The following is a 7,802-nucleotide window of genomic DNA, read 5'->3' as shown; positions in this document are numbered from 1 at the left end:
GAGATTGAAGTAGAGAAATAATTCTCTCAAATCACACTACCTGGGTAACGGTGGAGGAGAAATCTGAGTTCAGATAGGCTAAAGGCTGGGTGTGGATCCAAAGAGGAGATGACGTCATGCAGGAGAAAAAAAATGTCTTCACTTAATGACTCATTGTTAGGTGGAATATGGTAGTTGAGAAAGGAAAAACAACATGCACGGTAGGCAGCTAGAGACAGTGTCTGTCTGTCTGTCTTTTGTCTTGCTACATACCAGCCAGCTGCTTGGAAGATCCCCCTTTCCACTTGTGTGGCATAAGAGAGCCTGCCTTAATCCTGTTTGATGTAGGCAGGCAGACAGGAGTTTCCCAGCCAGGGTTGGCATGCATGTGTGTAATGTGAAGCCTTCCTCACAGGATTAAAGTCCTGTCCTACCACTCTCCCAGGGATATTAGAAGAAACAAATGTGCTAATTAGACACAGCCTGCAGAGTGGGAAGTCAGAATGCTTTGACTGGCTCTGTCCTTGTCTACTGGCCCTAGGGGGTAAGTCATGCTAATGTCATTGAGCCTCGGTTTCCCCACTGGAAGGAAACTAGGAGTTATTTCTCTCTCGGTGACTTTAGAGAGGAACTGTAAAAAGTGAAGATCGTTGCTGGGTAAAAACCTTTGGAGACACTTCAGCCTTTCACAAGCACATATGCTTAGAGTTGGCTTTACGCCATCCAGACTTGATTGCTGTCGATAAACGTGTAACTAGATATAAGGAAATAAAAATTGGCATTTCAGATTTCCATAGGCCTGTGCTGTCTTTTGGGACTATGGTCAGTCATCAAAGTGAGCAAATCCCATTTGGAACAAAAATATTCAAACCAGTTAAGAGCTGGAGATGCAGCCAGGGAATCAGGCAAGTTGAGAAGCTTAGAGAATGCTCTGATTTCTTTCTCATCACTGAAACTGTATAGACGAACTCTTCCCATTTGTAGACAAAGTCGAAAGCAAGTAGAAAAGTCTAGAGTATTGGTCTTTGTGTTTCTTCACCTGTCTTTTTGGAGACGATTTCCCCATGAATCAGAGTCCAGAATGGGAGATGGGTGAAGAGGGACTAGAGTGGACACGGGAACTCACACGCCAAAGGAGACAGAAGACAGGGTGCTGCTGCAGAGTATACCCTTTGTGTCCTTTCTAAGCTCACATCTGGGCTCCGTGTCACTCCTGCATCCATGGTGGATGAGTGAACCTAGAGGACGATGAGCGCCAGGAAAAGCTTGCATAAGAGGACTTGGGAATTTCATCCCATACACTCTTGTGGTGCTGCCCCAAGTTAACCTTGAAACAAGACAGCAGGCTTAGAGGAGCGTTATTTCAAAGTTTCATAATCTCCTATTTGACAGCAGCTGGTGGTACAAAGCAGCGTCTACTGGATCTGATTATGTAACAGATGGTTCTGTTTTCAAATTTTCTCCAACTGTTCAGATGTTTTCTGCACTAGGTCCATATTGCCCATCTGATGCTACCCCCTGGGGCTGGGCTTTAATCTGGATTTCACTTTGTAAGGTTGCCCCCTCTTTAGTCTTCCAATAGAAAGAGAATCCCCAAACACCACCAAGCATCCGCAGGGCCTGAACAATGACTGCACATGAATACAAGAGGATTGCTCTCTGGGGCAGGTCTTGCCTCAATCAACTCTCCTGCCAGAGGTGGATTCAATATGTTCTACTTGGAGAAGCCTCAAAACTCAGCTTCAGTGACCTTGAGATTGAACAGTATGTTCCTCTCCTCAGGCAGCACATGTTAACACATCAAAATTCTTAGTAGCAAATTAAAACTCCTTTAGTGGAGAATAAAGGCCCTAAGTAACTGTGTCACTGGACCATTGTGTACCTCTAATTGTGTCACCTCGCTCCTCAGTGGGGCTTTCCATTTATTATTTCCAGGTCTTGTTACCACTGCTGTGCCTTGATGGTTTCCCCTATTCTTCCTCCCAACTCCAGCTGCCTACAGCTGCCAGCCTCCCACTCCAGCCTGGCCTTTCTGGTGTTTTCATCTTCCTGCCAGCATTATGAAATTTAATTTATAACAACAACAACAAATGTTCTCTGGGCCTTCTTTTCGTTTCCAATTTCTGGTTTCTCTCTTTGCTTAGAAACCTCCCTGGTTTTCCAAGCACCTGTTCCCCAGGACTCCTTTTGTTAAAGCTGTCGTTTCTCTGCCAGAGTGTATGATCCCAGTGGACACAAGAAAGAGCAGAGAAGCCTGGGAAGGTTGCAGTGTGCTCTGGAGGCAGGACAGGACTCGGGAAGGGGTGTGCTCTGTTAGAGATCCAGTGCTACGCTCGCTACTGAGTGCTGTATGTTGCCTGTCTCACAGAAGATGATGGGGAAGATGACTTCCATAGCCATGAGATAATGAAGCTGATACCCATGAAGGTTAGCACATCAGTCGTCTCCCCTGTAAGGAGCTGGGAGCCCAGGGACACTTATCTCTAAGAACGGTTGTGTTATCTGATGAAACCAGTTTATAGGGATGGCTACAAAAGTCACTTGTAGTGTTATTGAAGGACCACTGTACCCCTTCACTGTACATATTTCTACATCAAACTTAAGTATTGAGAAATGTTAGTAACGGGGTCAGTGCAAAATGGAAACACAGGACCGGAGCTCTTATTCAGCAATGACAAAGAATGACAGGACATTTACTGCAGAACGTTAACCCAAGCATAGGGTTGATGTGATCACTGGTCTTATGGGACAGTTCACTCCTCAATGAGGCTGACCCCAATATTACAGCTGTCATGTGACTACAAATAGGCCACAAGGTCATGCCCACTTGGCAGGATGTGATTTTTTTTTCTATTAAGTAACTTGTAGATATATCTTCATATAGAAACTAAATACTAAACAAATATTACTTAACATCCCCTGTCTTCAGTTCTTTTAGTAGTCATGTATTTCTGTATGTTTACCACCTGAAGGCAGGCCCAAAGCTTGTCTGTCATCATAGAATGTAGGCAGTATTTTAGATTTTCTGATTTTTTTCTATCCCCTGTATTTACATTCATGTGAAGATGGAGAGCATTTTGTTCTTAGAAATATACTTTGTACCTATATGGGAGAAATTTTTGGTGAACTTCTAATGAAAAGCGGAACTCATAACGATTCATTCAAGTAGCCAAATAGGTGACAAAGCTCCTAGGCATAGGACAAGGACTGGATCCTGTGTGGATGCTGAATGGGTAACAGAGCAAGACAACAAAACGTAGGAAGGGAGGTGAGAAAAGAGCCAGAGGAGACAGGGGTGACTCAAGAATAGTGTTGGCTTTGTGGCCTCCAGTGAAAAGGAGACTCGGAACAATTAATACATAAGAAAGGATTTTTTTTCACTTGTTTGATATATGTGACATGAGGCATCAGTTTTTCTGAAGTCCCTCATAGTATTTTTAACAAAGCATAGATTGTGTAGATTGTCTTGTGTGCCATGTGTATGTACACTGGAGAACCCATTGAGTGATTGGCTACAGGGTGACTTCTTGTGTTAAACTACAAGGCAGAATCTGCACCCTGAACACCACATCAAAAGAGACTCAAGACTACCAGATCCTTAAATGTTTGTGAATTCCTCCCGAAGGGTAGTGCAGAGGCCATATAATTGTAGATAGAGGAAACTTTGAAAGTAATTTCAAAAGAAAATTTCCCTAGACAAAAGAATGGGGTAGGGGGTTCTAGCTGATATCTGTATTTTATTTTTTTTCTGTCATTCATGAACATTTAGACAGTCTTCATTAACTATTCTAATTTAGTCTCAAACTGTAGAACACAGTGTTGGAATGCTCCCATGGCCATACCTGGACCAGAAGCTGGCCTGGAGAGAAACACTCTCTTTGCCTTTCCAGGCTGACTCAGAAGTACCAACTAGTCTTAGTGAGAGATGTCCATGAGGTTGTTAAATCGGGGGTTAGGGGGGTGGGGAATTGCCACCGTGTTTATGTGATTCCCAAATGTCTTTCCCACCAGTCCAACATGAAGAATCCTCTTTCCTGTTACCCTTGACATAGTTGTTAAAATTTTATGCCCTTTGACCCTGTCTACTATGGCTTCTGTGGCAATAAGGCACCTGTGAAGTTTAGGAAACTTCTTAAGAACTCCACTCCTGGGCAGATAGATTTCTGAAGTTCTGTAATTTCATAAGCCTTATATCAAACCATTACACACATGTGTAGAAACTTGCCCCAAAATAGAAATGCCCTTCTAGATCCCAAAGTGTTAATTAATATTTAAGAGTCGATAAATAAGTAAAAATGCAATTTAGTCATTAAAGTCTTAAAAATTCAGTTCATTCTTCATATCTACCAGTTATATTCCCAGAGCTCATTTTTCCAAGTTCATGTAAGTGTATTTTATAGATAGCTTCCTCAGTCAGTGAAAGATAGCATGTCTGTGAATTAAATCACTGGGATTTTGGACTTTTGGAAAATTATCTTCTAGTGACTGATTTTTTAAGAATGGTTCTATAGACAGGCTCCTTTGGTTGCAGGAATAGATGCAAACAATAGTTGAAATATAAATTTATGGGCCTCTAATAACAGGAACTATGTAGAATTATTGTCTTTCTTGTTTTCTACTGTTGAAACAGAATGTCATAAACTGGTAACTTATGAACAGTAGAGACCTATTGTGTTTGGAGGCTAGAAAGAACATAGAGCTGAGGTCTTGAGTTGGCCTGTTACATGTCTGACAAAATCCAATGCTCATCCCTTTTACCAGGAATCTTCCCACAAAAACTAACTCATGATACCATCATGGTACTAGTCCATTCTTTACAGCCTCATTGACGCTTAGAGATACCACCTCTTCTTCCTGTAAAATTGTCAATAACTTTCAGTGCAAGTCTTGGTGGGGACACTCAAACCATAACATTGCCTTCCCTGGAGCTTGGAATTGCAAAGCCACAAACTAAAACAAGACCCTGAGATGACTGCCTCCATCTCTCACTGGGCTGGAGAAGGAGTACTTACTACCTTTCAAGTTCCCACTTTGGTGTATTGTTTCTTTCTTTCAGCTAGCTTCCTTTCCCCAGAGGATACCATGTTTCAAGGTGGTTTGTGGCTGACAGCAACATTGTTGTTCTGAACTATCAATCTGAGGGGTGGTAAGGACATCTGAGGATAACAATGGCTATCACTGCAACATTGCTTGTGCTGATTGCTGGTGATGAAGATGGCAAAACTCCTGTGCTGCAGAAGGTAGTGGAACTTCACTAACGCCTCAAGATTGTATTTAAAGATACAGAAGAACCCAAATCCCATCTGGCTGAAACTAAGCACATAAATAAATTGGAGACGATATAAGTTTTCATGTTGTGCATTTAATTTTTTTTTGTGCTTTAAAAAAATGGGGCTTTATTTGGGGTTTAGCATTTGGGTTGACATTTCACCATGAATTGAATAATTACAGGGAATTTATCTTATGTAACGTTGGGATGGCCTTCATTGTGTTAGCCGAGTTTGCTGTATAACCTCTGGCAAACTCTACTGGAGTGTGTGGCTGGGCATGATTAGAGATGGGAATAGAATAGTCAGTGATTCTTGGGCTTATGAGGAAATTAACCGTGGAGGTAACCAATGTCCTCTTCCAACCCAGAGATCTCTGGGAGTAACAGCCAACTGGCTTACCCCCCAGACACTTGAGAGGATTTGACATTGGTAGCAATTATGAAGGCAGAGTACCTTACTATCCTAAATTACCAGGACTAATGGTGCCTAGGATGTGAAACTTTCAGCACTAAAACTGGGAAAGTCTCAGGCACACCCTAAGTGAATAAGGGTGTCAGCCTACCCAAAGAGAGGAGACTGCCTTCAACACAAAGCTAAGCTTTCTCTTCTGTGAATAGGGAGGAAAAAAATGCACTGAAAACTGCCTCACCTCTTTGCCATAGGTCTCCAGTTGTCAGTAGACTCTTACTTTTTCAAAGCTTGGGCATCATCCAACAAAGAGAAGGATTATGAAGAACTGAGTCTGTAGCTGGGCTTCCGATGCTATAGCTGGAGTTAAAAGGGGTAGGGCAGAAGTTCATTGCTTTTGCCAGAGCTTGGGATCAATAATTCTGAGACATTGTTGTTAAAACAGGTTCTCCTGGTCAAAACAGGTATGAAGATAGCCAGGACTCGGCTGGAGATGCTAGCCTGTAAGCTACAAGGCACAAAGAAGTGTAAACTATTCAGGTTTCCAGGGTCCAGTACGTGGCAAGTCTCATCTGCTAAGTTAGATACTTTTTTAAAATTTTTTTTCAAAATTGTAAATTATGTATCCTTGTGTGACTGCATACAGGTATGGCCACATGGACACAGTTGCCTGCAAAGGGCAGAAAAGGTTGTGGGATCCTCTGGAGCTGGAATTACAGGTGGTGGTATTGGGTCACTCAACATGAGTGTTGGGGATTGAGCTAGGGTCCTCTGTAAGAACAGTATATGCTCTTAATGTCCGAGCCATCTTTCCTGCCCCAAGTCAGATGGTTTCTATTTGCAAGAAATAAACATACCAGGAGAGATAAATGTGCCCAAATGCAAGTTCAATAGAGCATGAGGCTTATTTGAACATACACATATGTTTAGACACATATGTTTACACTAGAGAATATACTGGACAAATCTTATGTAAGTTATATAGAAGTATTTTTTTTTTTCTATTTGAGATTGGTAGAAATCGTTAGAATTCACAGGCAACATATGGAAATTGAGGAGCAAAGAGAAGTTTATGTGTTAAATGTGAAGGGTAAGAATATACCAGATACATAATCATCACATAGCGTTGTCACTAATTTAATAGGATACACTTTATACTGTGTGGCTGGTATGTGAATGTGGATGTGGGCCCAGTATATTAATAAGGCAAAAGAACAAGGTAGAAAACACTGATTGGAGAAACGATGTGCAGTGCTGTGGGACTGACCTAAAGTGAACAGGTTTTTAAACTAAGCTGGTTTTTAATACTTTAAATGTTTTAATGTTTAGTATTAAATAACAACAATCGATACTTCAGTACACTTAGTATTGACCAGGTCCTGTTCCTCAAAATACAAAGCCATCACACAGAGAAAAAGCCTACAGGGAAGATCACTATCCTACTGTAGGTACAAGGAAGACAGATCAATGGCTCAGTATCACACAGTTGATAAAGGGTCATATATAAACTTGAACCCCTGCAGTCTATCCTCCTGACCACTATGATGTACTGCTATCAATTGCCTTAAAGATGAATTTGTGTTAGGAGATTCTGGAGTTCTTCTACCACATAGACTATTATTGTAGTCATTTGAGTGAGTATATACACACACACAAACACACACACACACACATACAAACACACACACAAATACACACAAATAATACATACAAACACAAAACACACACACAAATACACACAAATAAACACACACACAAACATGCAAACACACACACACACACACACACACCCCAAAACAGCAATACTAGGAAGAAGGGACAGAGATCAATGCGAAAGATGTTCAGGTTGTCAGGATAATAGGATTTATAGATTCAGCGAATGACTGCATCTCAAAAGAAAGGCTGACGCTACTTCAAAGTTTCTGGTTTGGGTGAACTTAACCAAGAGGGTGAGTTTGTCAGGAACAAGCAACAGGATAGTTTGGTTTGGAAGCACGGATGGCGTTCAGTTCTGACACTTGAAGTGCTCACAGGATAATAGCCGTGCTGTGTGGGAAGGAAGGATAGATTCAATGGAAAAGCAGTTTCAAGGAAGGAAGGAAGGAAGGGTTCCTGGTACCAAACGCATTAGAAGGTCAGATAAGG

The 7,802-nt window shown here is 41.6% G+C and overlaps 1 long non-coding RNA gene across 1 annotated transcript; it reads left to right on the top strand.

The window, feature by feature from the left end:
* Positions 1-434: 434 nt before the first annotated feature.
* On the top strand, positions 435-5,324 carry LOC143435680 (uncharacterized). Its single transcript, XR_013106152.1, has 2 exons — positions 435-523; positions 5,036-5,324. It is a non-coding gene; the product is annotated as an uncharacterized LOC143435680 (long non-coding RNA).
* Positions 5,325-7,802: the final 2,478 nt, after the last annotated feature.

The sequence above is a fragment of the Arvicanthis niloticus genome, chromosome 22 (genome assembly GCF_011762505.2).
Source record: "Arvicanthis niloticus isolate mArvNil1 chromosome 22, mArvNil1.pat.X, whole genome shotgun sequence".
Taxonomy (NCBI): Eukaryota; Metazoa; Chordata; class Mammalia; order Rodentia; family Muridae; genus Arvicanthis; species Arvicanthis niloticus.
The sequence above is the reverse complement of the archived record's forward strand: the minus strand, read 5'-3'. Positions and strand labels throughout refer to the sequence as shown.